This window comes from Protopterus annectens, chromosome 16.part0 (assembly GCF_019279795.1).
Source record: "Protopterus annectens isolate FY-2018-M chromosome 16.part0, PAN1.0, whole genome shotgun sequence".
In the NCBI taxonomy this organism is placed as follows: domain Eukaryota; kingdom Metazoa; phylum Chordata; order Ceratodontiformes; family Protopteridae; genus Protopterus; species Protopterus annectens.
This window is the reverse complement of record NC_056750.1, coordinates 73,631,969-73,644,428: the sequence shown is the minus strand read 5'-3', so window position 1 is coordinate 73,644,428 and position 12,460 is coordinate 73,631,969. Positions and strand designations below refer to the sequence as shown.

At 40.4% G+C, this 12,460-nt stretch overlaps 1 protein-coding gene across 1 annotated transcript in view; it reads right to left on the bottom strand.

Moving 5' to 3' along the window:
* The window catches only part of LOC122790901 (cerebellin-1-like), a 790,849-nt gene that overhangs the window by 313,211 nt on the left and 465,178 nt on the right, over window positions 1–12,460 (bottom strand). The window lies entirely within an intron of this gene.

The window sequence follows — 12,460 nt, the reverse complement described above, 5'->3', positions numbered from 1 at the left end:
TATCTGTGTCCAATGCACTTTCCACTATGGCGCCCAGTTTGCAGTCGTCTGCAAACTTTGTCAGCCAAAGTCCTCCCATGTTGGCCTGTACTTCTGAGAAGTTGAGGTCCCATGCAGGCATTGGTGATCTCCTTGGAGGCCTTAAAATTTTTGGCTCCTCTGAGGTACTGTTTTAATAAGGGATGAGAAAAGATTGGTGGCTCTGCATTGTAATGAGCCGAAATGGCAGAGGCATGAATTTTAATGGATGAAAAAGATAAGCCTTTGTCCAGCATCTTAGTTAAGTATTGTAAAATCTGAGGAATATTTGGCACAGCTGTATCTGTTCCTTCTGCCTGGTTCCAGGCACAGAATCTCTTCCATTTTCCAGCATAAGAGTTTCTAGTACTAGGCCTTCTCGCTTCCAAAATGACATCCATCACAGCTTTGCTGAGAGGTGTGCTTAGTATGACTACATTATCCACCATGCTGCCAGGTTTAAAGTCCTGAGCTGGCTGTGCAAGATCTGATTGTTTTGCTGGGACAGTAGATGTGGCACTTGAGGTAGGGTCCAAGCTGGGCATTGAGACAAGCTCCTTAATATTGGGTACCAGTGCTGGCAGGGCCAGTCTGGTGCAATCAGTATCATCTTTGGCTTCTTCTGTCTGACTTTTAGGAGTACCTTGGGGAGGAGAGGCAGAGGGGGAAAGGCATATACTGATAGGTTTTTCAAGCTGAAGGATTGGGCATCCACTTTCCATGCTTGTCTGTGGTAAATCCTTGTGCAGAATCTCTTTAGTTGGTAATTGTGAGGAGAGGCAAATAGATCTATGTCCGAGCATCCCCATTTTCTTGTTATCATGTTGAAGACTTGTGGATTCAGCTGCCACTCGTGGGGATCCATGAGGTTTCTGCTTAGTTCGTCTGCCAGAGTATTTTTCCTTCCTGGCAGGAATTGTGCCTGCAGATGTACTTGGCAAGTCAATGCTGTGGCCCACAAAGTCACGGCTAGTCTGCAAAGGGGGTAAGAATGTGTGCCTCCCTGCTTGTTTATATACCACATGACCGTGGTGTTGTCTGTCTTTATTATTGATATTTGAGCATATGAAACTGACAGTTTAAGGCCCTTATAGCCAAGGTAGCAGATGTGTAAACCTTTTTTCCCCATCTATCCAGTGCCCTTGAATCCCTGTCAGAAGGGGTAGGGGGTTTTGCAGTGGAAGCCTTAACTCCCTTGGGACCCTTAGAAATAGTTTCTGGGTCTGCAGCAGGGTTTTTAAAAAGGAATTTATGTGAGTCAGGAACCCTGTAATATCTGTCAGGCTTAACAGGAGCTGGAGGTAAGGAGTCAGGGGTAAGACTAGACTCCGAAAACACATCATCTACAATGTCTAACACAGGAGGGATGGCTAGTGGCTTGTGCTGAGGTAGTAACAGGAAATCCCTGAGCCTCTTTTTAGACTCTGAAAAATCTTGGCTCTCCTAGTGGAAATGCTCCCTCATGGTATATAAGGTTTCCCCAAAAGAGTACTCAGGAGGAGAAGCTGAAGGTATGGAATCTTCAGCATCAGAATCCTCATAGGGGGAAAAGAATATTCCTGATCAGAAGAGGAATCAGAAGAAATGGAAACCTGATCTGAAGATTCATAGTCAGTCTCTTGCCTAGGCCTCTTATCAGGAGGGGGATGGGAACCACTGATCAAGGTAATCAAGTCTTCGGCCATTTTGAGCATCTGTTTTTTGGCCATGGAGGCCTGTCCATGTGGCTCTTGAGGTTGCTTCTTTGCCTTTGAAGCCAGTTTAAAGTATAGATGTTTGGGTCTGAATACACCCTCAGAAGCCGGTGCCTGCTCAGCGGCTCCAGACCCATCTGAAGGGTTAGTGTCCGAGGCTCCAATACCTTGAGTTTCCAGCGGCATGGCCGACTCCACATGGGAGTCGGTAGCGGCCTGCGACTCTAAAGTAGGGGTCATCAGGGGCTGCGAAAGCACCTCACTGAGAACCAGCGAACCGGCGACTGGCTTAGGAGAAGCTTCATTGTCGGTTTTGGACCTCGGCTATCTTTCTTTTTCTTTGCGTTTTTTGTGAACTCCGGTAGTCGGATGGCTTTTCGACGACATTTCTGGATAATTAAAACTGCGTCCAAAGTAGTTTAAAGCAAAATCATACCGACGTTTAATAGTGCATTAGTTAAATCTAGCACAAAACCAACAACCCAGAAAGTTATGATCAGAGCCTAGGCAAAGAAGGCAAAGAATACAGTAAGAATGAAAGTCCTTATGAGGTATTTGCTTCCCACAAGAAATACAGTTATTAACTTTTTCTGACATCGGTTCTGGAGCAAGAAAAAAGTTTGCCCAATGGGGTACTTAGCTTTATAGAAGACTTCGGATCTGAAATTCAAACTCGAAAATCTCAGGAGTCGGCCGACCGGCACTTGCGAACTGCTTCTGCTTCGGGCACCGCGTGTCAAGAAAGACTAAAGAAAATGGCTTTGGCTGCATCTTTTATACCCCTGATGACCTGATGTCAGGGAAGGGGTGACAACAGCCGACGCAGGACCCAAGACTTTGGAATTCAGGCAGACTGAGGGAAACCTGCCAGCAGGATTACCCAAATGTAATGACTGCAACAGTGAAAAACGAAGAACATCATCGATGTTCAGAACATTGAAAATTCAAAATGAATCGTAAAAAAAAAAAAAATCACAAGCACTATGTTATGCAGGGGGGCGAAGCCCCCTGCACTCCCCATGAAGGGGGCTGTGCCCCCCACCCCTTTACTTTAATATTCCAATTCCGAGATCACACTACAGTGGGGTAAGGGAAATCTCCTGTTTACTGCTATATGCGGTAGCGTTAAACGGGAGATTTCCCGTACCCTACCTGCAATGCCAACACTCAGATGGCACACACACACACACACACACACACACACACACACACACACACACACACACACACACACACACAACATGCAGGGCACCTTGCTTCCCTGCATACACACTTAACATTCCGCAATCTCACTAACCTGGGACTTCCACTTTAAACCTTCAATGTTCTGAACATCGATGTTCTGGTCTCGATGATCAGAACTTCGATGTTCTGAACATTTGATGATTTAAAGGGAACCTACATATATATATATATATATATATATATATATATATATATATATATATATATATATATATATATTTATTTACAGTTTGATTACTGGGGAAGTCCACTGGGCCGAAATTACCCATTTTCACTGGAGGCCCGGGGAGAAAAGCTCCAAGATGCTTAATACAGTTAGTATACAAGTGGTACAAAAGTATAAAATATAAAAATATACAAAAAAGTTACAAATGAACACATTTGGTGTCATGCAAATTTAACAAAGTTCATTGAGAATGAAGTTGAGGGTTATACAGTTTCATTAGAGGAAACACTCTAATGCATTAGGTTTGGCAACAATGTATGTATGAACATGTGTAGAAAAAAGAAATAGTGGATACACTTTACTTACACACATTTAAAATGGGATGCTATCGTGTGAGAGTAGCTATAGGAGTTGTTGAGAGCATAGAGAGATTGATGCTGAAGGAGTTGTCTGGAGATTAGATAGACCCATAGAAGGATATCTAAGAGAGTAATAGAGAGCTTAGGAACCAGAGAGAGAACCCACTGGGAGCAAATGCTTAGCAGGACGTTTTGTTGGCTGAAATATGAGTCTATGAGCAGTGGTGAGTTGGATAGTCTAGGTAGTTAGGGAGTTCGAGCCAATTCAGGGATTGTAGGGTAAGACAATGATGGGTGGAATTTTTGGATTTGGTGGCAAATTTAGAGATTTTATTGCAGCAGTTTTCTGGTTTTGAGGTGATAGAGGAGGACAGGTAGGTTTGGAGAGGGCTCAGTATAATAAGGAAGGAAGAAGATAAGTCGAGGTCAGAGTTTGCCTGGTAGAGTTGGAGAGAAGTGATTATTCCTATACAGCATACCTAGCTTTTGGTGGGTTTTCTTGATATTTTGTTGAATGTGGATATCAAATTTGAGGTGTTCATCAATGGTAATGCCAAGTAGTTTAGCAAAAGGAACCACATTTATAGATGAATTGGTATGACTATGGACTTTGAAGTTGTTTTTTGTCATAGGAGAGGGTCTTTGTAGGAGAGAAAAAGAATCTTTGATTTATTTGCATTAAGAGAGAGGTGGTTTTGGCGTATCCAGTTTTTGGTAGTTGAGAAAGCAATTTGGGTTTTAGTTAGCAATTCAAAGAGGTTTGACTAGGGTTGAATCGTCTGCATATTGAATGATTTTGGTGTCAGGAATAGCAGTGTGAAAGTTATTGATGAAGATGTTAAAGAGCATAGAGCCAAGGATAGAGAAGATTGTTTAATTAGAGCAAGGTTTAAGTCTGACAAAAGTTTTTTTTTAAAAGTTTTTTTTATGGTGGTGGAGATGGGGGAGGAGGAGGAGGGTTACTAGGTGAGTTAGAAAGTGATATGATGAAAACTAAGCATCATTGTAACTAGGGAAATGCCAGGTTTCAAACCAGCAGAGTGATAAAAAAAAAAGGATAATGAACCAATAATACATAAACCTCATCACACATGTATGCAACAGATGCAGTGTGTTCTTCTTCAGTTTTTTTTATTTTTTCCTCACTCATACAAAATATACAAAACAATGGTACATTAATTAAACAAATAAACAAACAAGTTTTGACATGTATGGGCAGTCCATTCCAGAGTCTGGGGAGTCTCTGGGTCAGGAACCTATCTCTCCAGCATGTTTTGTTTATTGTGATGACAAGGTTTAGATCCCTGGAGCATGTGGCTCTGAGGGATTGGGATTTCTTTAAGTGTAGCATACCCAACAGCTCTGGGTTTGACATGGCCTTGTATGTTAAGCAGAGATCGCCTAAAAGTAGACGATATGCGACAGATTATAGCTGGTGTTTTTTAAGGCAGTCAGCATAGGGCATTTGCTTTAGGCCTGTGATTCTTTTAGTGAGGTATTTCTGCGGCCTTTTCAGTTGTTGTAGATGTCTTGAGAGGTACATACAAATGGGGTGTTGTATTCTATATTGGGTCTAGTGAGGGATGAGTACAGTGGGACAATGACCTTTTTACTGGATGAAAAGCTCTTAGTTATGAGGTGTGCCACATAGAAGGATTTCCTGACTGTTGTGGTGATGTGGTTATTGAAGATGAGACCACTGTCCACCTGTGTCCCCAAGTCTCTTATCACACTTTCGGTGTTTAGTGTACTGCTACCTATTTGGTAATTCATGGGTACAAAGGGGATAACTATACATTTCTTGGCATTGAGCTTTAGCCCATAGCTCTGGCATCAAGCATCTGTTTCTGTAAGGCCCTTTTCTAGAGCGTCCACATCATTTGGTGATTCAGTAATGGCTCCCAGTTTGCAGTCATCTGTGAACCTTGTTAGCCAGAGTCCCTTAGTGTTGGCCTGTACTTCAGAGAAGTAGATGCCAAACAAGAGAGGTCCCAGGACTGAACCCTGAGGTATACCATTTGTCACTTGTCTGGAGCTGGATTTGGAGTCAGCTACTTTTACAGTGTGGATTCTGTCAGTAAGCCAGTTGGCAACCCATTGAGTGACTTAGGGATTAATTCCCAGCTTAGTAATTTTAACTATGATTCCAGAGTGGGGGATGGTGTCAAGGGCCTTGGCAAGGTCCAGATAGGGTGTGCCGACTGCCTTACCCTCATCCATGGCTCTGGAGACTGATTCAAAGAAGTCAGTCAGGTTCAGGAGACAAGATCGGCCCTTCACGAACCCAAACTGAGTGGGGTCCAGTGTTTTAAGGTTGCCAATGTCTTTGTTTATAAGTTCCATGATAATACAGCTGTTCTATGGCCTTGCAGATCAGGCTCATCAGACTGATGGGGCGATAGTTCCCAGAATCCAAGGTGGACCCCCCCTGTGGAGTGGGATAACTGTAGCTATGCGCCACTCATTGGGCATGAAGCCGGAGATGAGGGTATGATTAAACATGACACTTAAGTGAGGTGCCAGTTCATTTTGTAGTTCATGTCGTACACAGCCCAGGATGTCATCTGGTCCCATGGATGCTGTATTCTAAGCTTTGGAGAGTGCGTTTTTTACCTGTGTGGCCATTATTACCAGAATTTGGCAATCTTCCGGTATTGAGATGGGTCATTTTTGGGGGTGAGAATGGGGTGAAGCTGGCACTGAATCGATCTGCCAGGATATTGGCAATATCCTTGGGATCAGTATATTTAATGCCATTCTATTGAAACTCAGAGCAGATCTGAGCATTGCCATTTAGATTGTTGACATAGTTATAGAATGCCTTGTGGTTGTCTTTGGAATCTTTGGCAATTTTATTTTCATAACTAGCTTTGGAGGATTTTATGAGGGATGTCAGCTTCTTATGGAGGCTGGCAAAGGAGTTTTTTGCATCCTGGGATTTTCCTCTTTTCTGCAACAGTTTCTTCCTTTTGTTATAAAGTTTGTTTATGGCAGGGGACCACCAGATTGACTTCCTTTTTTTGGAGGAGAGCATCTTGGTTCTATTTGGGATGGCACGATTCATGCATGAGTGGATGTGCTCGTACAGTGCCTTAGTGTAGGACTCAGCAGTCGAGATATAACAGGTGAATTAGCCATAAATCACTGTTTGCATTTTAAAACATACCAAAGTAGAAGCCAATGAAACTCATGTTTTCACTAATTAGAACCTGTGCACATGGTTGCCAAAGGTTACATAAATGGAAGAATAAGGTAAAATGTCGGCTGCAGCAGTGTTTTAGCACACAGTAGTCCTAAGGCAAATACTGGAGGGCTGTTACAGAATTGCATGCAGTAGATATCTGACGGTATTAGGGATATTAAAGAGAATGTACAGAGAAAGATCAGCAGGTGTGTAGACATTTTTTCCCCTTCTGGGTTACCATCATTGATCAAACTCTAGAAATGATAATGGATTAAGAAAGAACAGACACAAAGTGGTAAGATAGAAAAGAGAGGACAGTCTACTGATGTTCTACATAACATAATCTGTTTTAAATTGGCCAGTGTGTTGCCAAAAGTCAGAACATCAGACAAACAGAATTAATATCTTTGGGTATTGTGTGTTACTTTCTTTATCTGACATCATTTTGCATTTTAACCTGTGGAAAGAATGAATGGTAATGCCTAGTACTGATGTGCTGAGTTAGCATGCTGAATGTGCAAATTAATTAATTGAAAATTGGCCTCACAAGTTGCAGATAATTCAATGTAGTGTGAAAAATATTATCCATAATGTACTTTCTCAGCAAAAGTCTAGCTTTCACACACTTTGAAAGAAAAAATATACGATTAAATGTGCTTTTCTAGGTAATATGAAACTACAGTGTAAATATTGCCAATAGAAAGACTCTAATAGCAAAGTAAAGGGTCTTCAAAGGCTTTATTGCTTGAAAAATGTCACCCCAAGCCTACCTGCAATTGTAATTTATAGGTTATTATTTCTAGAACAAGAAAATATATATCCTTTTTAACCATCACCATCCACAGAGAGTTTGTAGTCCACATATTTAATAGTCAGAGGTTATTGCTTCATGAGAAGTTGCGAGCCATGGAGCTGTTATTTAGGAAGTAAAAACTGGACAAGCCTGCACCCTCACCATCACCCTGAATGTGCAGTATGAGACAGAGGTGGTCACTTGATATTCCAGTCAAAGGTTTCATCTGACACCTAAGATACTGCCACTGACAAAAAGGACTCATGCAAGCAGTGAAGCATCAGAAGGCAAGAGCTTAGTGATATGTTTTATATGCAGTACAAGGCTAGACCTGAGCGATATGTTTTGTGTGCTCTTTAGCTGACTTCAGGAATGGCATGACAATGCTGTTGCCACCTCAAAAATACCAAATAAAACTTGAAAAACTATATACCTGGCCCAAATAAAAATCATAAACTCTGAAGATAAACAAAACCTAAACTTCAGTTTAACAGCTGTTAAAACTCTACTGAAAGCGACTTGCTGTGGAGAGTCACAGAGTATAAACAGAATAGTACAAATATATGCCACAGGTGGTACCTTGATACCACTGTGTTTGTTACAGTACCTAGGTATCATTGTGCCTTATATAGTCCCTAGGTACTGCTGTGTCAGACCTCTCAATTGTAGAGATTTTTGCAGAATGCCCAGATTTTTGCCTTATATTTGCTGGTCCATTTTTTTAAATTGTGGCTTTCTGGTAAATTAGTGGCAAATCAATAAAGATTGAAGTTATAAAATAATGACAGACATTTGAGTTTTAGACTTCATAACCTTCACAAAATTCATGCTAATACAAAACCTGTTATTCTATCAACTTTCTAAGTTTTTAAGAGCAATATTTAAAAATTGTCCCTATTTGTACCACTTTTTTTGGCTTTCTCCAGATTTCTTACTCTAAGAGATTGAGAGGTATGTGTTAATTACAGTACCTAGGTATAGCTGTCCATTATATAGTCCCTAGATACTGCTGTGTTACTTACAGTACCTAGGTATCACTGTGCATTATATAGTCCTTAGATACTGCTGTGTTAATTACAGTACCTAGGTATCGCTGTGCATTGTATAGTCCCTAGATCCTGCTGTGTAAATTACAGTACCTAGGTATCACTGTGCAGTATATAGTCCCTAGATACTGCTGTGTTAATTACCTTATATAGGTATTGCTAGGAATTGTATAGTCCCTAGATATTGCTGTGTTAATTACAGTATCTAAGTATTACTGTGCATTATATATTCGCCAGATACTGCTGTGTTATTTTCAGTACCTAGGTATCACTGTGTGTTATATAGTCCCTAGATACTGCTTTGTTAATTACAGTACCTAGATATCACTATGCATTATATAGTCCCTAGATACTGCTGTGTTAGTTACAGTGCCTAGGTACTGCTGTGCATTATATAGTCCCTAGATACTGCTGTGTTATCTACAGGACATAGGTATCGCTGTGCATTATATAGTCCCTAGATACTGCTGTGTTAATTACAGTACCTAGGTATCGCTGTGTATTGTATAGTCCCTAGATACTGCTGTGTTAATTACAGGACCTAGGTATCACTGTACATTATATAGTCCCTTGATACTGCTGTGTTAGTTACAATGCCTAGGTACTGCTGTGCATTATATAATCCATAGATACTGCTGTGTTATCTACAGTACATAGGTATTGCTGTGCATTATATAGTCCCTAGATACGGCTGTGCTAATTACAGTACCTAGGTATCACTGTGCATTATATAGTCCCTAGATACTGCTTTGTTAATTACAGTACCTAGGTATCACTGCGCATTATATAGTCCCTAGATACTGCTGTGTTAGTTACAGTGCCTAGGTATCGCTGTGCATTATATACTCCCTAGGTACTGCTGTGTTAATTACAGTACCTAGGTATCACTGTGCATTATATAGTCCCTAGACACTGCTGTGTTAATTACAGTACATAGGTATCACTGTGCATTATATAGTCCCTAAGTACTGCTTTGCTAATTACATTAATTAGGTATCGCTGTGCTTTGTATAGTCCCTAGATACTGCTGTGTTAATTACCATACCTAAATATCACTGTGCATAATATAGTCCCCAGATACTGCTGTGTTAGTTACAGTACCTAGGTATCACTGTGTGTTATATAGTCCCAAGATACTGCTTTGTTAATTACAGTACCTAGGTATCACTGTGCATTATATAGTCTCTAGATACTGCTGTGTTATCTACAGTACATAGGTATCGCTGTGCATTGTATAGTCCCTAGATACTGCTGTGTTAGGTACAGTACCTAGGTATCACTGTGCATTATATAATCCTTAGATACTGCTCTGTTAATCACAGTTCCTATGTTTCACTGTACATTATATAGTCCCTAGATACTGCTGTGTTAATTACAGTACCTAGGTATCACTGTGCATTGTATAGTCCCTAGATACTGCTGTGTTCATTACAGTACCTAGGTATCACTGTGTATTGTATAGTCCCTAGATACAGCTGTGTTAATTACAGTACCTAGGTATTGCTGTGCATTATATAGTCCCTAGATACAGCTGTGTTAAATACAGTACCTAGGTATCACTGTGCATTGTATAGTCCCTAGATACTGCTGTGTTAATTCCAATACCTAGGTATCACTGTGCATTATACAGTCCCTAGATACTGCTGTGTTAAAGTACCTAGGTATCGCCGTGAATTATATAGTCCCTAGATACTGCTGTGTTAGTTACAGTACCTAGGTACCGCTGTGCATTATATAGTCCCTAGATACTGGTGTGTTAGTTAAAGTACCTAGGTATCGCTGTGCATCGTATAGTCCCTAGATACTGCTGTGTTAGTTTCAATACCTAGGTATCACTGTGTATTGTATAGTCCTTAGACACTGCTGTGTTAATTACAGTACCTAGGTATCGCTGTACATTATATAGTCCCTAGATACTGTTTTGTTAATTACAGTACCTAGGTATCGCTTTGCATTATATAGTCCCTAGATACTGCTTTGTTAATTATAGTACCTATGTATTGCTGTGCATCATATAGTCCCTAGATACTGCTTTGGTAATTACAGTACCAAAGGTATTGCTGTGCATTATATAGTCCCTAGATACTGCTGCGCTAATTACAGTACCTAGCTATCACTGTGCATTGTATAGTCCCTAGATACTGCTGTGTTACAGTACCTAGGTATCACTGTGCATTATATAGTCCCTAGATACTGCTTTGTTAATTACAGTACCTAGGTATCGCTGTGCATTATATAGTCCCTAGATACTGCTGCGCTAATTACAGTACCTAGCTATCACTGTGCATTATATATTCCCTAGACATTGCTGTGTTAATTACAGCACCTAGGTTTCACTGTACATTATATAGGCCCTAGATACTGCTCTGTTACAGTACCTAGGTTTCACTGTGCATTGTATAGTCCCTAGATGCTGCTGTTTTAATTACAGTACCTAGGTATTGCTGTACATTATATAGTCCCTAGACACTGCTTTGTTAATTACAGTACCTAGGTATCGCTGTGCATTATTTAGTCACTGATACTGCTTTGTTAATTACAGTACCTAGGTATTTATGTGCATTATATAGTCCCTAGATACTGCTGCGCTAATTACAGTACCTAGGTATCATTGTGCATTATATATTCCCTACACACTGCTGGTTTAATTACAGTACCTAGGTATTGCTGTGCATTGTATAGTCCCTAGATATTGCTGTGTTAGTTAAGGTACCTAGTTATCACTGTGCATTATATAGTCCGTAGATACTGCTGTGTTAGTTAAAGTACCTAGGTATCGCTGTCCATTGTATAGTCCCTAGATTCTGCTGTGTTAGTTGCAGTACCTAGGTATCATTGTGTATTTGTATAGTCCCTAGATACTACTGTGTTAATTACAGTACCTAGGTATCTCTGTGCATTATATAGTCCCTAGATACTGCTTTGTTAATTACAGTACCTAAGTATCGCTGTGCATTATATAGTCCCTAGATACTTCTTTGTTAATTACAGTACCTAGGTATTTCTGTGCATTATATAGTCCACACACACTGCTGCGTTAGTTACAGTACCTAGGTATTGCTGTGGATTGTATAGTCCCTAGATACTGCTGTGTTAATTACAGTACCTAGGTATCGCTGTGCATTGTATAGTCCCTAGATACTGCTGTGTTAATTACAGTACCTAGGTATCGCTGTGCATTGTATAGTCCCTAGATACTGCTGTGTTACAGTACCTAGGTATCACTGTGTATTGTATAGTCCCTAGATACTGCTGTGTTAATTACAGTACCTAGGTATCGCTGTGCATTATATAGTCCCTAGATACTGCTTTGTTAATTACAGTACCTAGGTATCGCTGTGCATTATATAGTCCCTAGATACTGCTTTGTTAATTACAGTACCTAGGTATCGCTGTGCATTATATAGTCCCTAGATACTGCTGTGTTATCTACAGTACATAGGTATCGCTGTGCATTATATAGTCCCTAGATACTGCTTTGTTAATTACAGTACCTAGGTATCACTGCACATTATATAGTCCTTAGTTACTGCAGCTTTTAGTTACAGTACCTAGGTATCGCTGTGCATTATATAGTCCCTAGATACTGTTGTGTTAATTACAGTACTTAGGTATCGCTGTGCGTTATACATTCCCTAGATACTGCTGTACTAATTACAGTACCTAGGTATCACTGTGCATGATATAGTCCAAAGATACTGCTGTGTTAATTTCAGTACCTAGGTATCGCTACATTGCATAGTCCCTAGATGCTGTTGTGTTAATTACAGTACCTAGCTATCACTGTGCATTACATAGTCCCTAGGTACTCCTGTGTTAATTACAGTACCTAGGTTTCACTGTGCATTGTATAGTCCCTAGATGCTGCTTTGTTAATTACAGTACCTAGGTATTGCTGTGCATTGTATAGTCCCTAGATACTGTTGTGTTAGTTATAGTGCCTAGGTACCGCTGT